Below are 15235 nucleotides of genomic sequence, written 5' to 3' on the forward strand. Positions count from 1 at the left end.
ACTTCCTGTGTACGAGAGAAAATGTCAATTTACTTTGTATGTTTGTAAAAAAAGTCTGATTCTTTTTACTTGCTGATGATGCATGCAAGTTTGATACATGATTTCGTTCATTTCTTTTAATTTTAAGATTCAACACTACGACTTTTTAATACTACTGAAAGTTGACTAACTTCATCTATGTGTCTGCGACCCTAACAACTTTATTATATTTTGTTATATTCAATAAATCTCATTTTCTCACATTTCAAATTTATTATCTTTTATCATTATGTTAACGTCATTCACCTCTGCCTTCCTACCTATCATTACGGGTAACGTCCAACATTTGCGGATGAAAACGCAGTTACAACAGAACAACAATCTGTTGAGTTGGTCTGAGTGGACTTGAGGGTCGCTTACATGCCCAATCGGAACTGTTACAGTAACGTTAATAAACATTACAGTAACGTTAATAAACGTTACAGTAACGTTAATAAACGTTACAGTAACGTTAATAATATACAGTAAATTTCACCGGTAACTGTAGTTCTTCAGACATATTTTTCTTGTATACTGTTTATCAAATTTTTTCAGTATGGTGATGACCCTCAGTTAAGCAAACTGACACAGTATTAACCAAATAAAACCATGTCAGAGATTCGTCGCGAACTTTTAATCTCTTCATTCCAGTCACGTCACCTCGACTGAATGTTATCGAAATCGTTAACCAGAATAACATCATTACATATCGCCACACAATCGAAGGGTTACACGCATACTCGATGTGTAGTCTGGCATCAGGCAAACACCAAACTGCCACATTCAATCCAAAGCGCCTCTAGCGGTACCAAACCGTCAAGGCAAACTTGAGGAAGCCTATATACCAGTGTCCAGGTAATCATCCCCATGACGAACAGGTAAGACTAGTAAAGGGGTTCTAGTAGGGGGTGAGAAAGGGTGAAAGGGTGTCTGCAGTGCAAAGAGGTTTGGGTGGTGGGTGGGGCATAGGGGCAGGGGTCATAATTTTTTTTTATTTTTTTTATTTTTTTTTTTATTGTCTTTAATTCGGGCTCTTTTGAGCCCGTGATGAGGGGGCGGGGGTCACAATGAATGAAGAATAGAGAATCCCTCACAGCCACAGTGTCCAGAACCACCCGCTGGAGGAGGCGGATGTGCTTATAAATGAATAAATAAACAAACATATAGAGATAGAGAGATAGATAGATACATAGATAGATAGATAGAGAGATAGAGAGATAGATACATAGATAGAGAGATAGAGAGATAGAGAGATAGATAGAGAGAGAGATAGAGAGATTGATTGATAGAGATATAGAGATATGAAAATATAGATGTAGAGATAAAGATATAGATATATAGATATAAAGATATAGATATAGATAGAGAGATATAGATATGTAAATATATATATATTATATATATATATATATACAGTATATATATATATATATATATATATATATATATATATATATATAGATATGTATATATATATAGATATAGATAGATATATATCTATATATCTATATAGAAATATAGATATATATAGAAATGGATATAGAGATAAATAGAGATACAGTAGATAGAGACAGAGATAAATATAGAGATAGAGAGAGATACAGATACAGAGACAGATATAGAGATATATATAGATAGAGACATATATAGAGATAGATATAGAGATAGAGACAGAGACAGAGATATAGATAGATATGAAGATAGAGACAGAGATAGATATAGAGATATTTATAGAGATAGAGACAGAGATAGAGATAGAGACAGTGGAGAGATATAGATATAGATATAGAGACAGAGACAGACAGAGACAGAGAGAGACAAAGAGAGACAGAGACAGAGAGAGAGAGACAGACAGAGACAAAGACAGAGACAGACAGACAGTGACAGAGAGAGACAGACAGAGACAGAGAAAGAATGACAGAGATAGAGACAGACAGACAGACAGACAGTAACAGAGATAGACAGACAGAGAGAGACAGAGAGAGACAGAGACAGACAGACAGAGACACAAACAGACAGACAGACAGAGATAGAGATAGAGAGAGACAGAGAGAGAGAGAGAGATGCACAAACCACCCAATCCACTAATCCCATCATTACTTCAAGGTTCACGTCCAAGTGAATGAAATAGCCTAGCGGCAGTAGATACGAAAGAATGAGTATCGTCCACTACGAAATGTTTCCACACTGCGGAATAGATGGGCGTGGTTTCTCTAGTCTCATTTCTGACCAGAATGGTATTAGAGTTGACAAGATTCTTTCAGAATTAATCAAGAATCTATGTTCCCTCTGCCAGGGAATAATTTGTCTTTTGATCTTCTCCGTATGATGCTTTTTACTAAACAAGATGCGATGTTCCTATTTAACCTAATTTTCATTTATCATTTTAGTGTCATTTTTGTGTATTCATATGTATCGATATGCATGAGCGCTAATATACAAGAATACGTTCAGTTGTGAACGACCTTGGTAAACGTCATTGCATATGTGAACGTGTTCAGTGAACACGGGAACGTAATCTGGTTTGTTCAGTATTTCAAGCACGAACACAGGATGCGCTTCAAAACACAGAAGAAGATTGTCCAGAGCGATCTCCCGAGAATCAAACATGTTTTCGAATTTTTGATTTCCTTTGTCAAGGAGCTTTGGGAGGCTTGGACCCAAGGACTGCAAGAAGCGAAGGCCAAGTGTCAGAAGGCCTGGACTTGGGTTCGGGGCTGCGTAGAGGGACAGAGCCCCGGAGAAGTGCGAACTCCAGTTCTTGAAGACCCAGGAAGCCCATCACAGGAGAAGAACAAGGACCCTCAGGAGGACTGTTTGCCTGGTGACAGTTCCTCTTCTCGAGAAATCAACGCACAAGAGGTCAAAGAGGAAAGCCAGATTGAAGGCTTGAAAATCAGTCCCAGAGAGGTCAAGCATTCCAGAAGCACAGTTCCAAAACAAAGACGATCTGGATGTCAACGTGGTGGTCTTTCTCAGCGAACGAACCACGTAAATACTCAGTGCCATTATATCCATCAGCTGCAGAGCTTCAATGACCAATATAGAAGACTCTATGCGCGGAGCTTGAGTGCCACACAGCCAATGAACCTCTCCAACTACCAGGCATTCCAGAGCTACGTGCACAACTACGGCCAAAGAGGCTTCAACGGAAGGAGAGCACACCGCAGCAACTTTGGGTATTACTGAAGCAGCAGCACTCCAGTACGCAGGCATTCAACGCCAAAAGGTTCTACAAATTTTGTTTCCTTTAAAATGGTCACCAGTCACCTGTACTAAGAAACCTCGTCAGAACAGTTTCTCTACGACGGAAATAAAGCCCAAAGACTAAGAAAGTCCAGCAAGCACGACAAGGTGCAGAAAAAAGTATCAAAAATCCTTTTGGGTGGAGCTTCAAAAACCCTAATTAGGGCAAAGGAAAGAGTCCCATTTTCACATGCATGTACATGGAATCATGTACTATGTGTGTGTGTGTGTGTGTGTGTGTGTGTGTGTGTTTACTTAATTATACTTACTAAGTTACAGCAAATAGTAAAATGGCTCTCCTAGAATTCGGTCTCGTTTTCTACAAACATCATAATTAGTTTCATAATTTCTGCTGGTTTTAGATTAGACCACTATATTCTCCATCAGGGACCTGGGACGTGTGACAAAACTTAGGACCTGACAAAGTTGGCCCTAGAACGCTAGAAATTTTTGGAGTAGATAAAGCATTACTATATAAAATAAAAGTCTAGTGGTTGCAAATGAATAACTTTCATTGTTATCAGCATTTAGTGATTTTATTCAGCTAGAGGCTACTCTAGCAGTAATCAAGACGCCATCTTGCTCTGAGACTGCCCCCGGGACGGAATGAAATCGCTTGTTCATAGTTGGTGCGATATCTATAATTCGCCCCACGCTTCCGATTATGCACTGGTGGCGTAATCGTAAGCACGCTGGTCTCGTATACCCTTAGTTGTGGGTTCGATTTCCGCATTTCCCTTCGATTCCCAGCAGTGACTGTCACCTGCCCCAACAGTCTCTAAAGTGCCTAACAATGCAAAGGTGACGGCTTCTACGGCCGTAGCTACTCGGCGCCTCCCGGCGTAGACACCTCACTACCCGATTATCGAAAAAGCTACTAGTACGATCACGAGACAAATGCTTATCTACTGACGAGGATACAACCTTGTCTGTAGTTAGTATAACTACCCTTCCACATGTCCTCTGAAATGGTAAGATGAATCACAAGATGTAATGGTTTCAAACTGCCAGGAAGTAGATTTAATTTGGAAATGGGTAGGAACGGCTTCGCCAATCGTGTAGTAAAGAAATGGAACTTCCTGGAGAGGCAGTGCAATGTACTACAATGTACTACAAGTTTTAACAATCGTTTAGATAAACACCTAAGCAATATGCTGTAATAACTGCAATTGATTTTATTCATATATTTATTCTTATTTATTTGTTTATTCTTATGCAATAGTTTATTATCAAATATAGATTGTATTTATTTTTCTGTTTGTTTACTGTTCATCGTTATTTATCTATCATTATTATAATTTTATTTATTTACTTATTTATTTATTTACTTATTAATTTTTATTATTTTCCTGCATCCAACTTGGTTATGGACCAAAAAGGCTCCTGTCCGCATGCTCCGCCTTTGTAATCCTTTGTAATTGAACCTAGCTTTGTCTGTCGTTCGGTATTATGGCACGATTCCCTCTGAATGGAAAAAAGGGCTGGTCGTTCCTGTCTGGAAAGGGAAAGAGGGTCTGTAGGACAACAGAAAAATTTGTTCAGCGTACCAGGAAAGGCGCCTGCCTACCTGTTGCAAGTGGGAATTCGATCTCATATGCTAATGTTTCAATGACCTGTACAGTCTGGTACCATAACCGATCACTTAAAAATAGACTAAATACCTAACTGACTAACCCATTGACTAACTAATTAACTAATTGAAGAACTAACGAACAAAACAAACAAACAAATAAACAAACAAACAAATACACAACCGAGAGTGCCAGACACAATAAAAAAAAACTTACCAGACAGCAGTTCCCTAGTAGTGAAAACAATAAATAAAAAAGAAAATAGATAACTATAAGAATAGATAAATAGATAAATAAATAAGTATATAAACAAATAAGTACATAAATAGATAGATAAATAGATAGAGAAAGAGAGAGAGAGAGAGAGAGAGAGAGAGAGAGAGAGAGAGAGAGAGAGAGAGAGAGAGAGAGAGAGAGAGAGAGAGAGAGAGAGAGAGAGAGAGAGAGAGAGAGAGAGAGAGAGAGAGAGAGAGAGAGAGAGAGAGAGAGAGAGAGAGAGAGAGAGAGAGAGAGAGAGAGAGAGAGAGAGAGAGAGAGAGAGAGAGAGAGAGAGAGAGAGAGAGAGAGAGAGAGAGAGAGAGAGAGAGAGAGAGAGAGAGATACGCAAACGTCCCAACCCATCATTACTTCACGGGTCACGTGCAAGTGAATAGAATGGCCTAGCGGCAGTAGATACGAAAGAATGAGTACCGTCCACTACGAAATGTTTCCACACGTCGGAATAGATGGGCATGATTTCTCCATCTAATTTCTAACCAGAATGATAATAAAGTTGGCAATATTCTTTCAGAATTAATCAAAAATCTATGTTCCCTCTGCCAGGGATAATTTGTCTTTAGATATTCTCCGTATGATGCTTTTTACTAAACAAGATGCAATGTTCCTATTAAACCTAATTGTCATTTTTCTTTTTAGTGTCATTTTTGTGTATTCATATGTATCTATATGCATGAGCGCTATTATACAAGAATACGTTCAGTTGTTGTGAACGACCTTGGTAAACGTCATTGCGTATTTGAACGTGTTCAGTGAACATGGGAACGTAATCTGGTTTGTTCAGTATTTCAAGCACGAGCACAGGAGGCGCTTCAGAACACAGAAGAAGATTGTCCAGAGCGATCTCCCGAGAATCAAAAATGTTTTTCGAATTTTTGATTTCCTTTGTCAAGACGCTTTGGGAGGCTTGGACCCAAGGACTGCAAGAGGCGAAGGCCAAGTGTCAGAAGGCCTGGACTTGGGTTCGGGGCTGCCTGGAGGGACAGAACCCCAAAGAAGCCCAACTTCTTGAAGACCCAGGAAGCCCATCACAGGAGAAGAACAAGGACCCTCAGGAGGACTGTTTGCCTGGTGACAGTTCCTCTTCTCGAGAAATCAACGCACAAGAGGTCAAAGAGAAAAGACAGATTGAAGGCTTGAAAATCAGCCCCAGAGAGGTCAAGGATTCCAGAAGCACAGTTCCAAAACAAAGACGATCTGGAAGTCAACGTGGTGGTCTTTCTCAGCGAACGAACCACGTAAATACTCAGTGCCATTATATCCATCAGCTGCAGAGCTTCAATGACCAATATAGAAGACTCTATGCGCGGAGCTTGAGTGCCACACAGCCAATGAACCTCTCCAACTACCAGGCATTCCAGGGCTACGTGCACAACTACGGCCAAGGAGGCTTCAACGGAAGGAGAGCACACCGCAGCAACTTTGGGTATTACTGAAGCAGCAGCACTCCAGTACGCAGGCATTCAACGCCAAAAGGTTCTACAAATTTTGTTTCCTTTAAAATGGTCACCAGTCACCTGTACTAAGAAACCTCGTCAGAACAGTTTCTATACGGCGTAAATAAAGCCCAAAGACTAAGAAAGTCCAGCAAGCACGACAAGGTGCAGAAAAAAGTATCAAAAATCCTTTTGGGTGGAGCTTCAAAAACCCTAATTAGGGCAAAGGAAAGAGTCCCATTTTCACATGCATGTACATGGAATCATGTACTATGTGTGTGTGTGTGTGTGTGTGTGTGTTTACTTAATTATACTTACTAAGTTACAGCATATAGTAAAATGGCTCTCCTAGAATTCGGTCTCGTTTTCTACAAACATCATAATTAGTTTCAAAATTTCTTCTGGTTTTAGATTAGACCACTATATTCTCCATCAGGGACCTAGCACACGTACCAAAACTTAGCACCTGACACGGTTGACCTTAGAACGCAGGAAATTTTTGGAGAAGAAAAAGCAATACTATAGAAACAAAAAGTCTAGTGGTTGCAAATGAATAACTTTCATTGTTATCAGCATTTAGTGATTTTATTCAGCTAGAGACTCTAGCAGTAATCAAGACGCCATCTTGCTCTGAGACTGCCCCCGGGACGGAATGAAATCGTTTGTTCATAGTTGGTGCGATATCTATAATTCGCCCCACGCTTCCGATTATGCACTGGTGGCGTAATCGTAAGCACGCTGGTCTCGCATACCCTCAGTTGTGGGTTCGAGTCCGCATTTCTCTCCGATTCCCAGAAGTGACTGTCACCTGCCCCAACAGTCTCTAAAGTGCCTAACAATGCAAAGGTGACGGCTTCTACGGCCGTAGCTACTCGGCGCCTCCCGGCGTAGACACCTCACTACCCGATTACACTGTATAACAATGAAAAAAAAAACGGAAATGAGACTATCCTTTTCTAGAGTTATTTTTTGCGTAGATCACGAATATAACATCCGTTTCTTTCTGTGACCCTCCAGTTCTTCGTAAATAGCAGTGCCCGCAATGTCTATCTGAACGGTATTTTTTGTTGCTTTTACCATTTATATAATTTTTCACATAGCTATGTGTTTTTTTTTCTTAACAGGATACAGAGTTAAGATGCCTAGAGAATGCAAGAATTCGCCAGACAAGTTTTGTTATATATGTGGATCAGTTACATTAAGGCAATACAAGAGACAGTTGACTCAACGTGTAAAGAAACTTTATGAGCTGTACTTTGGATGTAAAGTGGGTGACCAGGACAAAAGCTGGGCACCTCACATATGTTGTGTCAGGTGTACAAGTTCCCTTTCTGCCTGGGTGAAAGGCAAAGGGACTGGCCTCATGTTTGGCGTACCAATGGTCTGGAGGGAGCCAAAGGACCACTCAACAGATTGCTACTTCTGCTTAACGGATATTAAAGGTGGGTGTTCAGTGTCTATTTTTTACTGTTTTTATATATATTTTCAAGAGATGTATCAATAAAAAAGATCGAAATACATAATAAGTTGCACTTCCACTATTTTTGCACGTGATCACAACCAATAGTATCCATTTTTAGTCTGATTTTATTTTATTTTCCTGCAGGTCGCAACAGAAAAGGCAAGAAATCTATCGTGTATCCAGATCTTCAGTCTGCTATTCGCCCAGTTCTACATTCAAGTGACATTCCTGTACCACAGCCGCCCTCTGAACTACCAAGCGATGACACGAGCAACTCAGACGATTCAGAATCTCAAGATGCAACGTATACGACACAACTTGAATCTGATAAGAAACCACACCTCATCACCCAACCAGAACTCAATTATATAGTTCGTGATCTAACACTTACTAAGCAACAGAGTGAACTCCTGGCCTCACGTTTGCAACAATGGCACCTGTTGGATGAAGAAGCTCGAATTACAGTATTTAGGAAGCGTTCTGCAAATCTACAGGATTTCTTCACTTTGGAAAACAACTTGACTTATTGTAATGATATCAGAGGCCTATTCAGTGCCCTTGAGCTGTCCTATGAACCCAATGAGTGGAGGCTATTCATAGATGGATCCCTTTACAGCATAAAAGCAGTTCTGTTGCACATTGGGAACACCATGCCTTCAGTTCCAGTTGCTTACTCAGTCATTTTAAGAGAGACATATGAGAACCTTGCTTTTATTCTAGACCGCATAAGTTACAAAGAGTATGAGTGGTTAATTTGTGCAGACTTGAAAGTAGTAGCCATACTTCAATGGGCTACAAACTGGATACACCAAATTTATGTGCTTTCTTTGCAAGTGGGACAGTAGGGCCAGATCAGAACATTATATACGCTCAGAATGGCCATCTCGGGAATCTATGACGCTTGGATGCCATAATGTAATTCATGAGCCACTAGTTAAGAAGGAGTAAATCATTTTGCTACCACTGCATATAAAACTAGGCCTAATGAAGCAATTTACCAAAGCACTGCAACATAACAAGCCATGTTTCCAGTATCTCAAAGGGATCTTCCCTAAAATTAGTGATGCCAAGATTAAAGAGGGTATATTTGTAGGCCCTCAGATTCGCAAGCTTATAAATGATGATGACTTTGAGGCGACAATGGATGAACCTGAGCTAGCGGCCTGGCATGCATTCAAAGATGTATGCAAAGGGCTTCTGAGAAAGCACCAAGAGTCCCAGCGAGAGCGTAAAGTGGAGAGGCTAATCAAATGCTACCAAGATCTCGGATGCAATATGTCACTGAAGATACACTTTCTTCATTCTCATCTGTCCTTCTTCCCAGAGAATGCAGCAGATGTGAGTGATGAACATGGAGAGAGGTTCCATCAAGATATAGCGTCAATGGAAAACAGGTACAAGGGAAAATGGAGCCCTGCTATGCTGGCTGACTTCTGTTGGAACCTGAAGCGTGACACGCCTGAGACGTCTTATAAAAGAAGAAGTAAATAATAGATTGTAGGTTAATACATCATATAAAGCTAACAAACATGCCGATTCATTATATATTAATTAAATAAATACAATGAAGACATTTAATCTGACTTTGGGAGCAAAATACATTTATGGAACCTTGGAAATATCTATTAATTGCATAATTATTAAAACAGCGATTTACAAAAAATTGTGACGTGGCATGAAATTTTTGTTATCAAATTTGAATTCAGCACACTGAACTTCATAATAAAACACACATGAGAACTATGTTTTTTTCTTAATCCTGAAATTTGTTGTACAGTGTTATCGAAAAAGCTACTAGTACGATCACGAGACAAATGCTTATCTACTGACGAGGATACAACCTTGTCTGTAGTTAGTATAACTACCCTTCCACATGTCCTCTGAAATGGTAGGATGAATGACAAGATATAATGGTTTCAAACTGCCAGGAAGTAGATTTAATTTGGAAATGGGTAGGAACGGCTTCGCCAATCGTGTAGTAAAGGAATGGAACTTCCTGGAGAGGCAGTGCAATGTACTACAATGTACTACAAGGTACTACAAGTTTTAACAATCGTTTAGATAAACACCTAAACAATATGCTGTAATAACTACAATTTATTTCATTTATATATATATTCTTATTTATCTGTTTATTTTTATGTAATAGTTTATTATCAATTATAGATTGTATTTGCTATTTTTCTGTTTGTTTACTGTTCATCGTTATTTATCTATTTATATTATAATTTTATCTATTTACTTATTTATTTATTGACTTATTCATTTTTATTATTTTTCTGCCTCCAACTTAGTTATGGACCAAAAGGTCTCCTGTCGGCATGCTTATCCTTTGTAATCCTTTGTAATTGAACCTAGCTTTGTCTGTCGTTCGGTATTATGGCACGGTTCCCTCTGAATGGAAAAAAGGGCTGGTCGTTCCTGTCTGAAAGAGGGTTTACAGGACTACAGAGAAATTGCTCAGCGTACCAGGAAAGGCGCCTGCCTACCTGTTGCAAGCGGGAATTCGATCTCATATGCTAATGTTTCAATGACCTGTACAGTCTGGTACCATAACCGATCACTTAAAAATAGACTAAATACCTAACTGACTAACCCATTGACTAACTAATTAACTAATTGAAGAACTAACGAACAAAACAAACAAACAAACAAACAAACAAACAAACAAATATACAACCGAGAGTGCCAGACACAATAAAAAAAAAACTTACCAGGCAGCAGTTCCCTAGTAGTGAAAACAATAAATGAAAAAGAAAATAGATAACTATAAAAATAGATCAATAAATAAATAAATAAATAAATAAATAAGCATATAAACAAATAAGTACATAAATAGATAGATAAATAGATAGATAGATAGATAGATAGATAGAGAGAGAGAGAGAGAGAGAGAGAGAGAGAGAGAGAGAGAGAGAGAGAGAGAGAGAGAGAGAGAGGGAGAGAGAGAGAGAGAGAAAGGGAGAGAGAAAGGGAGAGAGAGAGAGAGAGAGAGAGAGAGGAAGAGAGAGAGAGAGAGAGAGAGAGAGAGAGAGAGAGAGAGAGAGAGAGAGAGAGAGAGAGAGGGAGAGAGAGAGAGAGAGAAAGGGAGAGAGAAAGGGAGAGAGAGAGAGAGAGAGAGAGAGAGAGAGAGAGAGAGAGAGAGAGAGAGAGAGAGAGAGAGAGAGAGAGAGAGAGAGAGAGAGAGAGAGAGAGAGAGAGAGAGAGAGAGAAAGGGAGAGAGAAAGGGAGAGAGAGAGAGAGAGAGAGAGAGAGAGAGAGAGAGAGAGAGAGAGAGAGAGAGAGAGAGAGAGAGAGAGAGAGAGAGAGAGAGAGAGAGAGAGAGGGAGAGAGAGAGAGAGAGAAAGGGAGAGAGAGAGAGAGAGAGGGAGAGAGAGAGAGAGAGAGAGAGAGAGAGAGAGAGAGAGAGAGAGAGAGAGAGAGAGAGAGAGAGAGAGAGAGAGAGAGAGAGAGAGAGAGAGAGAGAGAGAGAGAGAGAGAGAGAGAGAGAGAGAGAGAGAGAGAGAGAGAGAGAGAGAGAGAGAGAGAGAGAGAGAGAGAGAGAGAGAGAGAGAGAGAGAGAGAGAGAGAGAGAGAGAGAGAGAGAGAGAGAGAGAGAGAGAGAGAGAGAGAGAGAGAGAGAGAGAGAGAGAGAGATACGCAAACGACCCAACCCATCATTACTTCACGGGTCACGTGCAAGTGAATGGCCGAGCTGCAGTAGATACGAAAGAATGAGTATCGTCCACTACGAAATGTTTCCACACGTCGGAATAAAAGGGTATTATTTCTCCAATCTAATTTCTAACCAGAATGATAATAAAGTTGGCAAGATTCTTTCAGAATTAATCAAGAATCTGTGTTCCCTCTGCCAGGGAATAAGTTTTCTTTTGATATTTTCCGTATGATGCTTTTTACTAAACAAGATGCAATGCCCCTATTTAACCTGTCATTTTTCTTTTTAGTGTCATTTTTGTGTATTCATATGTATGCATGAGCGCTATTATACAAGAATAAGTTCAGATGTTGTGAACGACCTCAGTAAACGTCATTGTATATGTGAACGCGTTCAGTGAACATGGAAACGTAATCTGGTTTGTTCAGTATTTCAAGAACGAACACAGGAGGCGCTTTAGAAAAGAGAAGAAGATTGTCCAGAGCGATCTACCGAGAATCAAAAATGTTTTTCACATTTTTGATTTCCTTTGTCGAGGAGCTTTGGGACTGCAAGAGACTAAGGCCAAGTGTCAGAAGGCCTGGACTTGGGTTCGGGGCTGCGTGGAGGGACAGCGCCCCGGAGAAGAGCGAACTCCAATTTTTGAAGACCCAGGAAGCCCATCATTGGAGAACAGCAAGGACTCTCAGGAGGACTGTTTGCCTGGTGAAAGTTCCTCATCTCGAAAAGTCAAAGCACAAGAGGTCAAAGAGGAAAGCCGGATTGAAGGCTTGAAAATCAACCACAGAGAGGTCAAGGATTCTAGAAGCACAGTTCCAGAACGAAGACGATCTGGAGGTCAACGTGGTGGCCCTTCTCAGCGAAAGAACCACGTAAACACTCGGTGCCATTATATACACCACCTGCAGAGCTTCAATGACCAATATAGAAGGCTCTACGCGCGGAGCGTGAGTACCACACAACCAATGAACCTCTCCAACTACCAGGCATTCCAGGGCTACATTCATAACTACGGCCAAAGAGGCTTCAACGGAAGGAGAGCACACCGCAGCAACTTTGGTTATTACTGAAGCACCAGCACTCCAGTACGCAGGCATTCAACGCCAAAATGTTCTACAAATTTCGTTTCCTTTAAAATGGTCACCAGTCTCCGGTACTAAAAAACCTCGTCAGAACAGTTTCTCTACGACGGAAAAAAGCTCAAAGACTAAGAAAGTCCAGAAAGCACGACAAGGTCCAGAAAAAAAGTATCAAAAATCCTTTTGGATGAGGCTTCAAAAACCCTAATTAGGGCAAAGGAAAGAGTTCCATTTTCACATGCATGTACATGGAATCATGTACTATATGTGTGTGTGTTTACTTATACTTACTAAGTCACAGCATATAGTAAAATGGTTCTCCTAGAATTCGGTCTCATTTTCTACAAACATCATAATTAGTTTCAAAATTTCTTCTGGTTTTAGATTAGACCACTATATTCTCCATCAGGGACCTAGCACACGTACCAAAACTTAGCACCTGACAAGGTTGACCTCAGAACGCAGGAAATTTTTGGAGAAGAAAAAGTAATACTCTCAAAAAATAACGTCTAGTGATTGCAAATGAATAACTTTCATTGGTATCAGCACTTAGCGATTTTATTCAGCTAGAGGCTACTCTAGCAGTAATCAAGACGCCATCTTTCCCCGAGACTGGCCCCGGGACTGAATGAAATAGCCCGTTCATAGTTGGTGCGATATCTTCAATTCGCCCCACGCTTCCGATTATGCGCTGGTGGCGTCATCAGAAGCAAGCGTAAAAGGCGACCAAATGGGCGGAAAAAAGGACTGTGGAGCATCCTTTATGTATTTTCCCCCGACGAAGAGTCGAATCAAGTCTTGACTATTCCTCATACTAGTAGATAAACAGTTGTCATGTGTGTGTGTGCGTGTGTTTTTTTATATGGACCTATCGTATGCGAGGTAATTCAATGGTTTCTACAATGCCTGAACAGAATCAGAGACTTTGTTCTATTATATTCTGCCTTTTACATTCCTTAATTAGAGGAGTCGAATCAAATCTTGCCCATTCCTCTTACTTGTAGAAAAACAGTTGGTATGTGTGTGTGCGTGCGTTTTTGATATGGACCTATCGTATGTGAGGTAATTCAATGGTTTCTACAATGCCTGAGCAGAATCAGAGGCTTTGTTCTATTATATTCTGCCTTTTATATTCCCTAATTAGAGGAGTCGAATCAAATCTTGACTATTCCTTTTACTAGTAGTATGTGTGTGTGCATATGTTTTTTGATATGGACCTATCGTATGTGAGGCAATTCAATGGTTTCTACATTTCCTGAGCAGAATCAGAGACTTTGTTCTATTATAGTCTGCCTTTTACATTCCCTAATTATGAAGCGGCCTTGCTGTGGATGTTCTGTGTCTTGCGACACTGCTTCTAACCCAGGGCAGTGGACAGGATGCAGGGATGACCCGTCATTCAGGTGCCAAGATAAGAGGGAGGGAGGAGGGTGGAGGGGAGTGGAATATATAGGAAATGGAATGGGTGGGAGTGGTTTCTATGCCTTTTTCTTTTTGGCTACACCCCAAGTAGGGGGGAAAAGCCTTTGGTATATGTATGTATGTATGTAATTAGAATGAAGGTCCTTTTTGTTTCTTTTTCTAATAATTCCCATGGGTGGAAAGCAAAACATATGAACAGCTGGGAGTCCACTGTTTCCCCTTCATCCATGAAATTGTCATCAGGAAATGTATCACTTCCGAGGTATCAGAAATTGTCCAACTTCCTGTGTACGAGAGAAAATGTCGCTTTACTTTGTATGTTTGTAAAAAAAAAGTCTGGTTCTTTTTACTTGCTGATGATGCATGCAAGTTTGATACATTATTTCGTTCATTTCTTTTAATTCTAAAATTCAACACTACGGCTTTTTAATACTACTGAAAATTGACTAATTTTATCTATGTGTCTCCGACCCTAAGAACTTCATTATCTCTTGTTATATTAAAAAAAATCTAATTTTCTTATATATTAAATTGATGATCTTTTATCATTATGTTAACGTCATTCACCTCTGCCTTCCTACCTATCATTACGGGGAACGTCCAACATTTGCGGATGAAAACGCAGCTACAACAAAACAACAATCTGTTGAATTGGTCTGAGTGAACATGAGGGTCGCTTACATGCCCCTTCGGAACCGTTACAGTAACGTTAATAAACGTTACAGTAACATTAATAATATACAGTAAATTTCACCGGTACCTGTAGTTCTTCAGACTTATTTTTCTTGTATACTGTTTATCTAATACCTTCAGTATGGTGATGACCCTCAGTTAAGCAAACTGACACAGTATTAACCAAATAAAACCATGTCAGAGATTCGTCGCAAACTTTTAATCTCTTCATTCCGGTCGCGCCACCTCGACTGAATGTTATCGAAAACGTTAACCAGAATAACATCATTACATATCGCCACACAATCGAAGGGTTACACGCATACTCGATGTGTAGTCTGGCATCAGGCAAACATCAAACTGCCACATTTAATCCAAAGCGCCTCTCGCAGTACCAA

The sequence above is a fragment of the Oratosquilla oratoria genome, chromosome 38, assembly GCF_046742065.1.
Source record: "Oratosquilla oratoria isolate Oo_2021 chromosome 38, ASM4674206v1, whole genome shotgun sequence".
NCBI lineage: Eukaryota > Metazoa > Arthropoda > Malacostraca > Stomatopoda > Squillidae > Oratosquilla > Oratosquilla oratoria.